Source organism: Crassostrea angulata, chromosome 2 (genome assembly GCF_025612915.1).
Source record: "Crassostrea angulata isolate pt1a10 chromosome 2, ASM2561291v2, whole genome shotgun sequence".
Classification (NCBI taxonomy): Eukaryota; Metazoa; Mollusca; class Bivalvia; order Ostreida; family Ostreidae; genus Magallana; species Magallana angulata.
In genome coordinates, this window is record NC_069112.1 from 10,292,917 (window position 1) to 10,309,110 (window position 16,194).

General features: G+C 32.4%; 2 pseudogenes; both read right to left on the minus strand.

The window, feature by feature from the left end:
- Positions 1–5,992: 5,992 nt before the first annotated feature.
- Positions 5,993–8,790, minus strand: LOC128173004 (uncharacterized; annotated as a pseudogene).
- Positions 8,791–10,206: 1,416 nt separating this feature from the next.
- On the minus strand, positions 10,207–15,818 carry LOC128172999 (uncharacterized; annotated as a pseudogene).
- Positions 15,819–16,194: the final 376 nt, after the last annotated feature.

Here is a 16,194-nt window from a genome sequence, read left to right on the forward strand (position 1 = left end):
TTGTAAAAATTCAATAAATCATGATGATTTCCGGATTTTTTAAAGGAATTTTCGTTGATTATTAATTAGCAAATCTTGATTGAGAAAAAATAAAAACAAATTGGTAATCTTCAAGGACCAGTGATGTTTAAAATATATAAAACAAAAGACCGTACTCTTCCGATTTCTCGGCATTAAAGCCTAAAAAAGTTTTCGAGTCTCTTTTTTTAATTAAGTAGTATAGAGGTACATGCATTGTAAATATACTGCTAACACAACGTAATTCCATTACATAAGACTTACGGAGTTATCGTCCTTTCGAGTGACGTCACAATGGATTTCTTACACGTTGATCCGACAGAATTTTTCTGCGTCAGTAAAGAATCTGGGGGAATAAGCCGTTGCAAATGCCCACGACCTCCTCATACCTCTAATAAGAAGTAATAAACGTACGAGTTAACTGGGCATTTAAACGATGGAAAGTATTGTCCAAATGAAAATGTCCAAAAAGGCGTAACTGTGCTTTAATTCTATAGTATTTACATATACTTTAAACTGGCAAATTTAAAATGACAATTGCGTACTCATTTAAAGAGTTTAGATACAAAAATGTTGATTACTTTCTAAACATATTTTATTTACTAATTTACCTCAGTCATCATATACATATATAACCCCTATCGCAGGGGAGTCGACAAAGAGTATGGGGGAGTCGATTCCACCATTTGTAGAAGTCGATTTGTTCCGCTTCGGAAACAGGAGGAATTTAGGAAACACCTTTTGTAGGTATTTAAAACAAGTTTTTTCAAAAAAAATAAATGAGTGGCGTCGGAAAGTGGGGGGGGGGGGGGCTAGACTTGTACAAAATATTGACAAGCAAAAAAGTGTCTTTGGAATGTATAAATTTGCAAAAAAAAGTTAGCGCCCCCCACCCCCACCCCCGGGTTCCGACGCATTTGATATATACCAAACGGAAGACAGCGGTAGTCAAACCACTAACGTATAACAAGGGGACTTGTTATTCGTCACTGGTCATACTTTGTGTTGGTCATTGGTCCGAGTGGTCTATGTGTCTTCTGGTACAACTTCTATGCTTTTTCTTTCACAACAAAACACGCATTTGTAATTTGATTTTCCTGCCGATGCAATTGGAAGTGAAATGCATGCCTAGTTAATCGTTGAATTTTCATTAGGCGCACACTGTACGTTTGACTAAGCTTGTATTCTGCATTTTGAGCACATTTTGAGCACAACTACATGCTTTTGTTCAGCGTATGTCCTTGTGTAAACAAGACTCTCAAGGATTCAGAGATGGAACGTTTCATCTTGCCATTTAATAGTTTCTTGCATGCACACCAACCATCTGTTTACAATAAGAAATCGTGCAATCTTTAAGAGAATAACATACATTTTATATTTTATAAAAGAAGAAGAAAACGTATATCAAATAATTTCAAGTTATTATTAGCAAATTTTTAATTATTAAGAAAAGAAAAGAAAAATACATTTTAACAATATATATCATTAAGTATAAAAAGAAATTTACATTTTAACAATGTAAACAAAAAGATAAACAAAAAACCCAAAACGCGTACGACTCGAACACCCGCTTTTACAGTGGCATTTGTTCGAAGAACACCTCGCTTACCACTACACCACCGATTCGCTTGTTTAGAGGGTATAATATAGCTGATTGTATTGTTATCAGTATTACGCAAACAACTGGACTTAGCCAATTCAAGACCAATCTTAAAAATTAAAAGAAGAAAACTTACTTTTTACCATAGAGTGGGTTTTCGTACCATTTTTGGAAAATCGAAAAAGATAGACGTTAATATGTGTTATCAATATTCGTTCTTTAAAAAAATGGTACGATGACCCACTCTATGAAAAAATATAATTTGAATATCCGATTTCTATATCATTTTGTTGCCAAATTAGCATATTACTATTTTGTTATCTTAATAACAATTAAATGTGAAGTTACTTTTTGTGGGTTATTGCAGCACTGAATGTATATGATTACATATGTTTAATAAATGTAACAAAAGTGAAATTTGTTAGAAAAAAAAATGTTAGGTTTTTTAATGGACCTATGTGGTTTTTTTCCCTCGGCTAATTCCACCAGATTCTTTTGATCCACAATGCAATTCCAAAAATTATGGCGTTCTCACCTTCTCGCGAGAATCAAGTTAAAGTAAAACTTTTAAGAATCAGATAAAATATGTTATTTCAAGAACATCATGCTTTTAAAGTAAATAAAACAGTATATTTAGCGTAGTTTTTTTTTTTTCAGGGTAGTTTTCAAATAGACAGCCGAATTTGAGAGACGTGAACTTTGACGTCACAATAAAGGGAAATTACTCTAACTTGTTATTGTAAATTTGCTGAAATATAAATACCAAAATCTTCTCAAAATCTTGCAGAGCAAACGAATGGTAAGATTTTTTCAGAGGTTTAGCTTGCTTTTATTTGGATGAATGCTCACAGATATTTTATTCACTTTATTTACGGTAGTTTCAAGGAACGTTTTAAAAGGGGGCGTGGCAGCCTTACTTAAAAACTTTTCACCCGCAAAACAAATTCTCAATATCAGGAAAATTCTAATCCGAGATGAGTTATTGGAGGTGCGTAGTATGCCTTTAGCTCTTTAACATCGTAATTCATCCGAACAAAAAGCTTATAGGTCCAAACGTATAACTTATTTGTCCGAACAAATCGTATTTTGTCGAACAAATTGTAAATTTGCCCGAAAAAATAACTTATTCGTCCGAACAAATAAAAATTATATATTTTTTTCATCTGGCCCTTCCACGCCACCGTAGAACATTCGTACAATAAATTACCCCTACATGTTTTCGACTATTGTTCATTTAGTTAGTGTTGCATGGTTTATTTTGTTGTTGACGTATTATAGTAGATATATATACGCAGTTCGAATTCTGCTCATTCCACATAACGAATCTACTGACCACGTAAAAATATATTCAAGGTCAACTATGAAACATACAACTATATATCGGTGTTTCGATATTCGATGATTAGCTATATCAATGAAATCATCACCCTTCTTTTATTATTTGTTTATATATATATATATATATATATATATATATATATATATATATATATATATATATATATATATATATATATATATATATATATATATATACATATATTTTTTTTGGGGGGGGGGGGGGAGGGGGTTACAATTGCATAGGATCTCCGTAATGGTGCAAGTGTGGGAGTAACATTTTCGGCTCGAATTGTTTATAAATAAAAATAACACATGTATTTCTTAATGAAACTAAAACCTGTAGTTGTAAAGGACCTAAATAAATCCAAAAAAATCACGTATAGTTCATCAATCGTTTAGTTTCACGAAGATCCTATGGTACTGTAGCCCTTTTAAGTAAACATCAGACATAGAAATATCGGAGAAGGCTACATCACTAGTATTGCAGCTAGATAATGATTTAAAATTAGCATTGCTGTTTGAAGAGCCATACTAGCATATGTATTGGAAAAATTTGTCATTCTTATATTTAGTTTATTTGAGAATTGCAGTTCTCAAAAAAGATTTTAAATGGGGAATTAACCTTCTCAAAATGTACACCACATGAGAATGTTTCAACAAAAGTTTCAACATTTCTGGCTGATAAGTTGTTGAGAAGATTTTTAAAGATTAACTCTAACTATTCCTATGTGAAAGTTCAACCTCTCATTGTGGTCCCATCATACCCCCGGGGGTCATAATGTTCACGACAATGAATGTACCTTATAAAAGATTGTTCCAACAAAAGTTACTCTAAATATTCCTAGGTAAAAGTTAATCCCCCATTGTTGCCCCACCCTAACTCCGGGGTCATGATTTTCACAATTTTGTATTTCCACTACCTGAGGATGCTACGACACAAGTTTCATCTTTCCTGATCAGATAGTTCTTGAAAAAAGATTTTGTTTTGATTTCTAAAAAATATTCAATAATTCATAATTATCTCCTCTTGAAAAAGGAGGTGGTTCTTCATTTCCAAAACTGTGAATTCCCTTAGCCAATGGGTGCGTTATGCTTAGTTTGCCTTAAATTGGTCTCGTAGTTCTAAAGAAGATGCTAATAATGTGATAAGTTTTTAGAGGCAGACGGACGTCAGACAAAATGTGATCAGAAAAGCTCACTCGTGCTTTAAGCTAAGGTGACCTCAAAACCGAACATCAAAAGCCTTCGATATGAGCTTAGAGTTTTTTTTATCTGCAGCATGAATTGTCTATTCGCCTAGAAAAAATTTGTTTTCTAGAGGATCTGTATAAGATAATACATTTAATTTATTTACAAAGAGTCGAATATCGACTATATTAATGTAAATGAAGGTGTGTCTTATTAAAGAAGACACTCATAACAATGGGTAAGAGAAACATATGTGTATATTTTTGTAATCTACTAATGCATTTATAGCATATACACTTGGGGTTGACATCATGCACTATGTATTTAATTTCCTCCTGATGCTTTTATTTTCGTTAATTTAAGTTGAAGATTAACACTTTAACGTTTCTAATCTTATCCGTATATCTGGTACACTATTCTGGTCATTTTCCAGAACTTCTTTAGTACCAAAGGAATTTACAAAACTTATTATTGGTCACTTGCATCACTTCAAATTTTGAAATGGATAAGAACATTTTTGATATGAGCTATAAAAAATCAAAACAGAACACTTTAATTTTTTTTTTATAATAACGCAATCATTACACATGCTTCTAAATGTTTTATATCATATAACCGACACAAATCAAAGAATAGACAATATGATTAGAATTTTATCAATCCGAAAAAAAGTTGTAAGGATGGCTTCAAATAAGATCTTACCGTAATAGGTAAAAATAGTATCACCCGTAATACACAGGCGTTTCTTTAATTTTGAAGTGCGTAAAAAAAGAATGACTGATTAGAACCCAACGAATTTCTAAACAGGTGCCCTTTACATACTTTCGTAGCTGTGCATGACGAATGTTTAATCTTTATAGCGCTTCTTTGTAAATAACGAAGCGCTATGCTGATATTGGAATTTTAATGATTACAGCATTGAATACCTTGATCAATTGCTAGCTGAACACATGAGACATGAAGTTTTGAAGCAAAATTACGTATGAAAAATGAAATGCTGCCGAAAGCTCTTTGATACTATTAAAAACCATTTAATTTTCAAATTAAAAAAATGATATTGGGTTTAAATATTCTATGGTAAAAAAAAGTTTTAAGTACAATAATTTTGTTGCCTACAAAAGAAAAAATATGAGTAAAATATAGTTGTACTCATGCCAATAATCATGCTTTTAAAAAGTGAGAAAAAAATTAAAACTCTATAATTCCTCAAGAAAGTTCAGTTGTCGATTTTGTTACTGGTAGAGTTTGAACAGCTTGCATTTTATGCAAAGACACATAACTGAAGTTTTGTAAATACCCTCATTACTAAAGACATTCTAGAAAACGATCACAATAGTGTACACTAGATATAAGGATTTGGCATAAATGTCATTGTGTTAAACCTTATTGACACTCTAAAGAGGCACACATTGTACATATACCATACACTGTAAACACTGTGCAGGATAATTATGCCAGTGGTATTTTTGCATCCGCTGAAGGTGCAGTTTTGGAAAAATCCATATATACAAAATGAAAGATTATTGTCAAGAGAGTACATGACCGCTTTTTGTTTTTATTGTGTTTTACCTGCGTGATGATATTTTAACTTTAGAAATTAATATCCTAAAGGAAAATGACAATTCCTAAATGAGAAATGATTCTCCTACAAGAAATATTCATTATCCTGTAGGATTTTCTAATAACTCTATAGGAGCTGTATTTCCTATAGGGAATGGTATTTTCTATTGGAAGTTGATTAAGACAGGTAGTTTTCTTATAGGAAATTCTAACTTCCCATCGGATTTTATTACATCCTATCAGAATTTTTTTTTCTATAGGAATATTATGTTTCGCATGGGAAAAATTATTTCCCGCTTTTCGATATACCGGCAATACGAGTTGAGGCAGAAGCGTAACAATTAATCATTGTACAACGATATATAAGAACATTAGGACAAAGGAAATTCCGTTGCCTAAATATGAAATAATCAGTTTGTAAACTTGAGATAAACATTGTGCATATAAAGTATTGACCGATTATTAACGCTACCATTAACGTGCAATGACTTTGATGGCGTCTGAATCCCATTCTCCAACAAAAACTCTGTCGTTTTCGTCAATGCATACAGCACGGGGCATTTTGATTCCATCATAGGTCACTTGATGCAGAAAATCACCGTCTTTGTCAATAACGTGTATTTTGTCGTTTTTCATATCAGCAACGATAATGTTGTACTTTGAGTCGCAGCATATGCCATATGGATCAAAGTTGCTTTCTCTGAAGTTCCCTTGGTAGCGGAATCTCAACATCCCGCCTGCGTCGGTTACAACCACGGCTCTGACGTCAGAGACACAAATGTCTCCATTGCCGTTCTCTGCTATATAAGTTGGACAAATATACAGAGGTTGATTTTTATCCATAAAAATCTGGAGTTTTCCATCAATCGAAATCACTTTTCCTAAACTCCGTTCTCCAAATTTATTGTTCCATAAACAAAGCAAGATGCCCCCAGATTTAGTGGCTGTTATTCCGTGTGCTGTAAATCTAAATTTTGGTCCACATCCACGGTGTAAAAAATCTTCATCTTCTCCCCACAGTATAATCGTACTGCTAAGTACCCATTGTTTTCTGTCTTCAGAAAATCCACTAGTTTTTGGCGAAGTTGTATATAGTTGTGTTTTAAAGTTGCAGATTGTCTTTTAATGGAATGATACGTTCCATATAAGACATTAAAATGATCATTGTTTTGTTCCTGCAGTGCTATGTAAGATCCAGAAGACGATTTAAAAAGAACAGAATCTGAGTTATTTGGATTATTAAAAATATCAGAAGAATTGTTTGATGCAGAAATGCACAGGTTTCCATTTCTACCACAATCAATATCAAATACATATAATCGTTGACCGAGAGATATGGTTTTCTCTTTTCTATACACCAATGAGGACAGTGCTTGCGCTTGTATTAATGCCTGTAAAAGTATGCAAGACAACGTGAAAACCACATGCTACATGTGAAAAAAAACCATTTACATGTCCAATTCATTCATCATCATCATCATTATCATCATCATCATTATTATAATTATTAATGCCATTATATGGTGCATTGTTTTTTGTTTTGATAACATTTCTGCAATTTTGCAGTTTTGAATTTCATATATTTTAGAATTATCAAATATATAAGAATGGATTTCGTTATTTTATGAATTAAAACAAAATGATTTATAGTTATTAAATTGTAATATCTTTTGTACCAATTTGTCATTTTCAGGTATGCGAATACTAGTTTTGTCTCAAATGAGGAGATTTTGACGATAACCAGTACATTATATCATTTTGATTTTTAACTAGTCCTGTCCAGTCTGTTTACTGTTTTAATATGCATAATGATTATATATATATATATGTAAGGTCCCTCTATAAACCAAAAGCGAAAATCTATGACCGGCGTGAACACCGCTATTCATGGATCTTAAGGTGGTAATGGACACCACCAAGTTAGGACGTACATGTATTTCCGATCGAATAATCAATAAAATCAAGAATAATTTTATAAACTATTTCTTTTCCGAAATAGATACCCATGGGTTAGAGCGTTAGATACTAATCTGAACGTCATGACCGTCATGACTTCGAATCCCGCTGGGGCTTTATTAATTTTTACCATTCCAAAAAAAATTAAAACATATTTTCAGTCAAAAATTGTAAAATTTAAAGATTTAAAAAGGTGACAGTATTGATTATAATGTACTTTTGGCCACATTAATATTAAAGGTTGCCCATACAAGTTTAAGAACCAATGAATAATGAGTCAATCAACTACAAAAAATGAATTGCTAACAATCATAATTTGTCAAGGGTTTTCAATTTGGTTTGAAAATTTATAGATGTTTTAAACTCGTGCACCGTACAAAAAGACATCTGTCATTAGTTATGTGTCACACAATGTTTAATGTTCGTATTGTTAACGTTTAGACACTATAACAGACTGAATTGAGTTCAGTTCAGGATTTGAGGTCCCTTAATCTGTCTTCACCTCAAGTCAGAATGTGTACATCGAACACTGCGTGTATAAAAAAAAGTTTTATAAATATATGTAAATGCAAACAAAATGTAATTTGAAATATAAACCCACTTTCCTTATCATGTCGCTACCTATACAACTCATATTTCATTATCATAGTCTTAGATTTGGATAAAATGATACTTCTCATTTATGGTTCTCTAAATTAAGTTGGTTTACTGAGCATCGCTATTTTAAATTAAACACACTGTGGATTTGTAAAAATGAAATAATACCCCCCCCCCTCCCCAAAAACAAAAAGGAACCCTAAATACCGCCGCATCAAATACAAAATGTTCAGCATTTTCACGTTTCATCGAAGTCTATGTCTATGTCTGAAAATTTTGGCAGTATACCGTCCTTCAGTTGTCATTTCAATTATGGTTAGTATACATGACAATTTTTACAGATAGTTCTGTCAAAAATAACAAAATGTACATATAATGTGTAGTCATAATTGAAATATTTAATTGTGAATAACATTCACCTACTTGTTTGCAGAAATAAAACTAATATCACTCAAATACAATATAAACTAACCATGTCCTGAATAATCAGCTTGGATTGAATGCTCACTCCACAGTTCTTTCTATCGCTAACAAAATAAACAGTGTCGTTGCTGATTGATTAAAGTGTAAAACAGTACGTGTAACATTCGATTGAAATTGGTATTTCGCAATGTCTCTTGCTTGTAGTTTTGATAAGTCTATAAAATGTCAGTATCTTACCTTGGATAATGCACGAAGACGTAGAGCTCTCATGCTTGTTTTCCCTGGGATTTGTAGTATTTAAAACGAAAGATTAGTTTAAAGTACACTTTGATTGATTTTTGATAAATTTCCTATGAGTGTATGGCTAAGGGCTAACTGCGAAATAAAGAAACACGTAACATGGATACTGATTACTGTAGAGTATGAACGTTGAATTATTTAACAAAGAAGACACAATTTGAGTTAGCAATATGAAATATGAAAATGTTTGAGTTTTACATGTTAATGCATGTTATTTAAACTTAAACGTTGGTTTTCATTGTAGAGATATGTTATCAGTGAAGAAATTCAAATCATCAAGGGGTCATCTTAAAGTTTGCTAATCTTTAACATACGATATTCAATAGTTCATAATTATCTCCTCTTGAAAAAGGAGGTGGTTCTTCATTTCCACAACTGTGAATTCCCTTAGCCAATGGGTGCGTTATGCTAAGTTTGCCTTTAATTGGTCTCGTAGTTCTAATTCTAGTTCTAGTTCGAAGATGCTAATGATGTGAAAAGTTTTTAGAGGCAGACAGACGTCAGACAAAATGTGATCAGAAAAGCTCACTCGAGCTTTAAGCTAAGGTGACCTCAAAACCGAACATCAAAAGCCTTCGAAATGAGCTTAGAGTTTTTTTTATCTGCAGCATGAATTGTCTATTCGCCTAGAAAAATTTTGTTTTCTAGAGGATCTGTATAAGATAATACATTTAATTTATTTACAAAGAGTCGAATATCGACTATATTATGTAAAGGAAGGTGTGTCTTTTTAAAGAAGACACTCATAACAATGGGTAAGAGAAACATATGTGTAGATTTTTGTAATCTACTAATGCATTTATAGCATATACACTTGGGGTTGACATCATACACTATGTATTTGTATTGGTGTGGAAATTTCCTCCTGATGCTTTTATTTTCGTTAATTTAAGTTGAAGATTAACACTTTAACGTTTCTAATCTTATCAGTATATCTGGTACACTATTCAGGTCATTTTCCAGAACTTCTTTAGTACCAAAGGAATTTACAAAACTTAATATTGGTCACTTGCATTACTTCAAATTTTGAAATGGATAAGAAAAAAATTTAAATGAGCTATAAAATCAAAACAGAACCCTTTAATTTTTTTTATAATAACGCAAACATTACACATGCATCTAAATGTTTTATATCATATAACCGACACAAATCAAAGAATAGACAATATGATTAAAATTTTATTAATCCGAAAAAAAATTGTAAGGATGGCTTCAAATAAGATCTTACCGTAATAGGTAAAAAGAGTATCACCCGTAATACACAGGCGTTTCTTTAATTTTGAAGTGCGTAAAAAAAAGAATGACTGATTAGAACCCAACGAATTTCTAAACAGGTGCCCTTTACATACTTTCGTAGCTGTGCATGACGAATGTTTAATCTTTATAGCACTACTTTGTAAATAACGAAGCGCTATGCTGATATTGGAATTTTAATGTTTACAGCATTGAATACCTTGATCAGTTGCTAGCTGAACACATGAGACATGAAGTTTTGAAGCAAAATAACGTATGAAAAATAAGGTGCTGGAAATGCTGCCGAAAGCTCTTTGATGATATTAAAAACCATTTATTTCAAATTTTAAAAAAATGACATTGGGTTTAAATATTCTATGGTAAAAAAAAGTTTTAAGTACAATAATTTTGTTGCCTACAATAGAAAAAAAATATGAGTAAAATATAGTCGTACTCATGCCAATAATCATGCTTTTAAAAAGTGAAAAAAAATTAAAACTCTATAATTCCTCAAGAAAGTTCAGTTGTCGATTTTGTTACTGGTAGAGTTTGAACAGCTTGCATTTTATGCAAAGATGCATAATTGAAGTTTTGTAAATACCCTCATTACTAAAGACATTCTAGAAAACGATCACAATAGTGTACACTAGATATAAGGATTTGGCATAAATGTCATTGTGTTAAACATTATTGACACGCTAAAGGGGCACACATTGTACATATACCATACACTGTAAACACTGTGCAAGATAATTATGCCAGTGGCAAGGTGGTATTTTTGCATCCGCTGAAGGTGCAGTTTTGGAAAAATCCATATATACAAAATGAAAGATTATTGTCAAGAGAATAAATGACCGCTCTTTGTTTTTATTGTGTTTTACCTACATGATGAGATATTAACTTTTAGAAATTAATATTCTAAAGGAAAATGACAATTCCCAAATGAGAAATAGTTCTCCTACAAGAAATAATCATAATCCTGTTGGATTTTCTAGTAACTCTATAGGAATTGTATTTCCTATAGGAGAATGGTATTTTCTATAAGAATTTGATTAAGACTGGTAGTTTTTTTAATAGGAAATTCTAATTTCCTATAGGATTTTATTACATCCTATCGGAAATGATTTTTCTATAGGAATATTCTATTTTTTATGGGAAAAAATATTACCAGCTTTTTGAAATACCGGCAATACGAGTTGATGCAGAAGCGTGACAATTAATCATTGCACTTGTACAACGATATATAAGAACATTAAGACAAAGGAAATTCCGTTGCCTAAATATGAAATAATCATTTGGTAAGCTTGAATTAAACATTATGCATTTGCCTATGATATAATTGTTATTCAATAGATTTAGTAAATTGTACAGCTCTTATAAAGTATTGACCGATTGCTAACGCTAACATTGAGTGCAATGACTTTAATGGCGTCTGAATCCCATTCTCCAACAAAAACTCTGTCGTTTTCGTCAATGCATACAGCACGGGGCATTTTTATTCCATCATAGATCACTTGATGCAGAAAATCACCGTCTTTGTCAATAACGTGTAATTTGTCGTTTTTCATATCAGCAACGATAATGTTTTACTTTGAGTCGCAGCATATGCCATATGGATCAAAGTTGCTTTCTCTGAAGTTCCCTTCGTAACGGAATCTCAACATCCCGCCGGCGTCCGTGACAACCACAGCTTTGACGTCAGAGACACATATGTCTCCATTGCCATTCTCTGCTATATAAGTTGGACAAATGTACAGAGGTTGATTTTTATCCATGGAAATCTGGAGTTTTCCATCTATCGAAATCACTTTTCCTAAACTCCGTTCTCCAAATTCATTGATCCATAAACAAAGCAAGATGCCACCAGATTTAGTGGCTGTTATTCCGTGTGCTGTAAATCTAAATTTTGGTCCACATCCACGGTGTTAAAAAATCTTCATCTTCTCCCCACAGTGTTCTAGGACTGCTTAGTACCCATTGTTTTCTGTCTTCAGAAAATCCACTAGTTTTTGGCGAAGTTGAATTAATGTTGCGTTGTTAAAGTTGCAGATTGTCTTTAAATGGAATGATACGTTCCATATATGAAATTAAAATGATCATTGTTTTGTTCCTGCAGTGCTATGTAAGATCCAGAAGAAGATTTAAAAATAAAAGAATCTGAGTTATTTGGATTATTAAAAATATCAGAAGAATTGTTTGATGCAGAAATGCACAGGTTTCCATTTCTACCACAATCAATATCAAATACATATAATCGTTGACCGAGAGATATGGTCTTCTCTTTTCTATACACCAATGAGGATAGTGCTTGCGCTTGTATTATTGCCTGTAAAAGTATGCAAGACAACGTGTTAATCACATGTTACGTGTACCATTCAAAAATAATATTAATTTTTTTTTTCGGATGTTATATGTCCAATTCATTCATTCATCATCATCATCATCATCATCATCATCATTATTAATGACATTATATGGGGATGGTGCATTGTTTTTATTCAATAACCTCATTGCAATTTTGCATTTTTGAATTTCATATATTTTAGAATTATCAAATATGTAAGAATGGATTTCGTTATTTTATGGAATAAAACAAAATGATTTATTGTTATAAAATTGTTATATCATTTGTACCAATTTGTAATTTTCAGGTGTGCAAATACTAGTTTATTTTTTTTTCATGTCACAATGCCACGCCGCTATTCATGATTGTTGGTTCTGACTCAAACGCGGAGATTTTGACGATACCCAGTATATTATATCATCTGGATTTTTAAAAGAGTCCTGTCCAGCCTTTACTGTTTTGATATGAATAATTATTATAGTATAGGCTCGCACGATCCATTGTATTTATAAACCAAAAGCAAATATTTCTGACCGGCGTAAACCCCGCTATTCTTGGAGCTTATGGTGGTATTGGACACCACGAAGTTATAACGTACATTTATTTCCGATCGAAATAATCAATAAAGCCAAGAATAATTTTATAAACTATTTTTTTCCCCGAAATAGTTACCTAAAAGCGTAGCGCATTGACTTCGAATCCCGCTGGGGCTATAATAATTTTTACTATTCCAAAAAAGTATTGATAATAATATAGGTGTGTCCACATTAATTTTGACAGGTTGCCCAAACCAGTTTGAGAACCAATGAATAATGAGTCAATTAACTACAAAAAATAAATTGTTAACAGTAATAATTTGTCAACGTTATTTAATTCGGTTTGATTTATAGATGTTTTAATCTTGTGCACCGTACAAAAAGACACCTGTGATTAGTTATATGCCACACAGTTTTTAATGTTCGTATAGATAACGTTTAGAAGTTTTAACATATAGAATTGAGTTGAGTTAAGAATTTGAGATCCCTTAGTATGTCTTCATCTTAAGTCAAAATGTGTACATCGAACTGTGCGTGTATGAAAAGTTTTATAAATACATTTAAATTTGAAATATAAAAAATAGCTTTCCCTCTCGTGATGCTACCTATACAACTCAGTCTATGATGAATAAGCATTCGGTGTATGTACTTTTCTACTTTTGTCTTATATATTCCATGATCCTAGTCTTAGATTTGGGTAAAATGACACTTCTTATTTATAGCTTGCTAAATTAAGTTGGTTTACTGAGCATCGCTATTTTGAAATAAACATTGCAATTGGCCGGCCACACTATGGATTTGTGTAAAAAAAAATACCCCCTCCCCCCCCCCCCCCAAAAAAAAACAACAATAAAAAAAAACAAACAAACAAACAAAAAGTAACCCTTAATACCGCCGCATCAAATACACAATGTTCAGCATTTTCACGTTTCATCGAAGTAATGTCTATGGCGGAAATGTTTGGTAGTACCGTCCTTCTGTTATCATTTCAATTATGGTTAGATTACATAACAATTTTTACGGATAGTACTGCCAACAATAACTACCAAAATGTACATATAATTTGTAGTCATAATAATATTCACCCACTCTTTTGCAGAAATAAAACCAATATCACTCAAACACAATATGAACTAACCATGTCCTGAATGATCAGCTTGGATTGAATGATCACTCCACAATTCGTTTTCTGTAATTTAAATAACAAAATAAACATTGTTGTTGCTGATTGATTAAAGTGTAAAACAGTACATGTAGCATTCGGTTGATATTACATAAATAGTGCCTGTTTGGGAGGGTAACAGTTGAAATTGACACCCCGAGAAAAACCATTGTCAACCGACGCGAAGCGGAGGTTGACAATGGTTTTCGAGGGGTGTCAATTTCAACTGTTATCCTTCCAAACAGGCACTATTTATTTTGTTATACTGAATGTCTTAATTTTTAAGAAAATTTCACTTCTTTTATATAGGAATAACGTGAATTCTACAGCGAACCGTACGCGCATAATTTTCGCGCATGTAACATTTTTTAATGTTACCCGTTGCTTAGTGCGTTGCTAACGCTGAGGGTAATAGAAAGGATTATGAACTGCGTCTTAACCAATCAGATTTCAGTATTTAACATGAAAGTATAACAATAGAATTTGTCAAAGTCTCTTGCTAGTTGTTTTGATTAGTCAATAACATGTAAGCATCTTACATGAGGTAATGCACGAAGACGTAGCTGATGCTCTCTTTCCCTGGGATTTGTTGTATTTAAAACGAAAGATTAGTTCAAAGTACACTCTTATTGATTTTTGATATTTTATATCATATGAAGTGTATGGCTAAAGGTTAACTGTCAATACAGAAACGGGTAAAATGATTAATGATTATGGTAGAGTATGAACGTTAAGTTGTTCAACAGAGAAGAAAATTTTTTAATATCTTAATGCATGTTTTTAAAACTTAAACGTTGGTTTTTATTATAGAGATAGTATATCAGTGAAAAAATTCAAAACATCAATGTTTTATTACTATTGCAGTCATATATACATTCATTACTAAAAAATAAAACAGTGTTGTGTTTTGTGATGAAAATTCATTACTAAATTGATAGTTGTAAATAAATCGAATACGTTATTTTTCTGCATTTATAAAAATACATGCTAATCAATATCAAACTAATTCTGTTATCATTTGCCTTGTTAGATCGAAATTTCAAACAAATATTCAAGTTGAAGTGACTTTCATTAGATAGATTATATATTTGTCTTTACTTGGTAAATTTTGCATTCTACCTGTGTTATAAGTTTACTTTTAAGTTGCAATATACTTTAAAGTTAAACATGTATATTATTTTGTGAGAGTTTTAAACAAAACTTACTAGATTTTGCATTAAAAGAAGTTTTTGAAATGCTTTTTGTGATCGGCTTCGGCACACTGTTGTGTCCATATGAGGCATCCGGCAAATGCTTCCACGTGCGCACACATTCCGCTTGCATATGTAGTTCTTATAAAAATTTGAAGCTTTGGTTTAGTATTTATATAACATTTTTATTTCAATTCATTTACCTTAAGAGATGCAAAATACATTAAATACAGTTAGACCTGTTAATTCGAGAATGCACATTTTGTCTCACGCGTAAGAATTTCGATCGAAAGATTCATTCAGTAATGCAGTTGACCTCGATGAACTGACCTCGAACATAAGAAGATGCTCCATGAACTCACCTCGATCTATTGCAGTGGCGTCGGAAGCAAATTGAAAGTGGGGGGGGGGGGGGGGGGGGGCTAGACTAATCCTCATAAATATTGACAAAACCCAATTCCCACAACCAAAATCATGAATATCCTAATCCAGGGGGGGGGGGGGGGGGGTGGGGGAGGGTGTGGGAGGAGGATACCTATAGTTCCAAAATAAATTTCTTAACTAGCTACCAATTTTTTTCCCCAAATCATGACATTCCTAATCCGTGGGGGGGGGGGAGGGGGGTGGGGGGGGGGGTGGGGGGGGTATACCTATAACTCCAACTTCTCAATATTTCTATATGTATTCAAGGTCAATTTCAGAATTTCAGATCAATTATGTTTACTTCGAGAAAAAGTGTGTGTGTG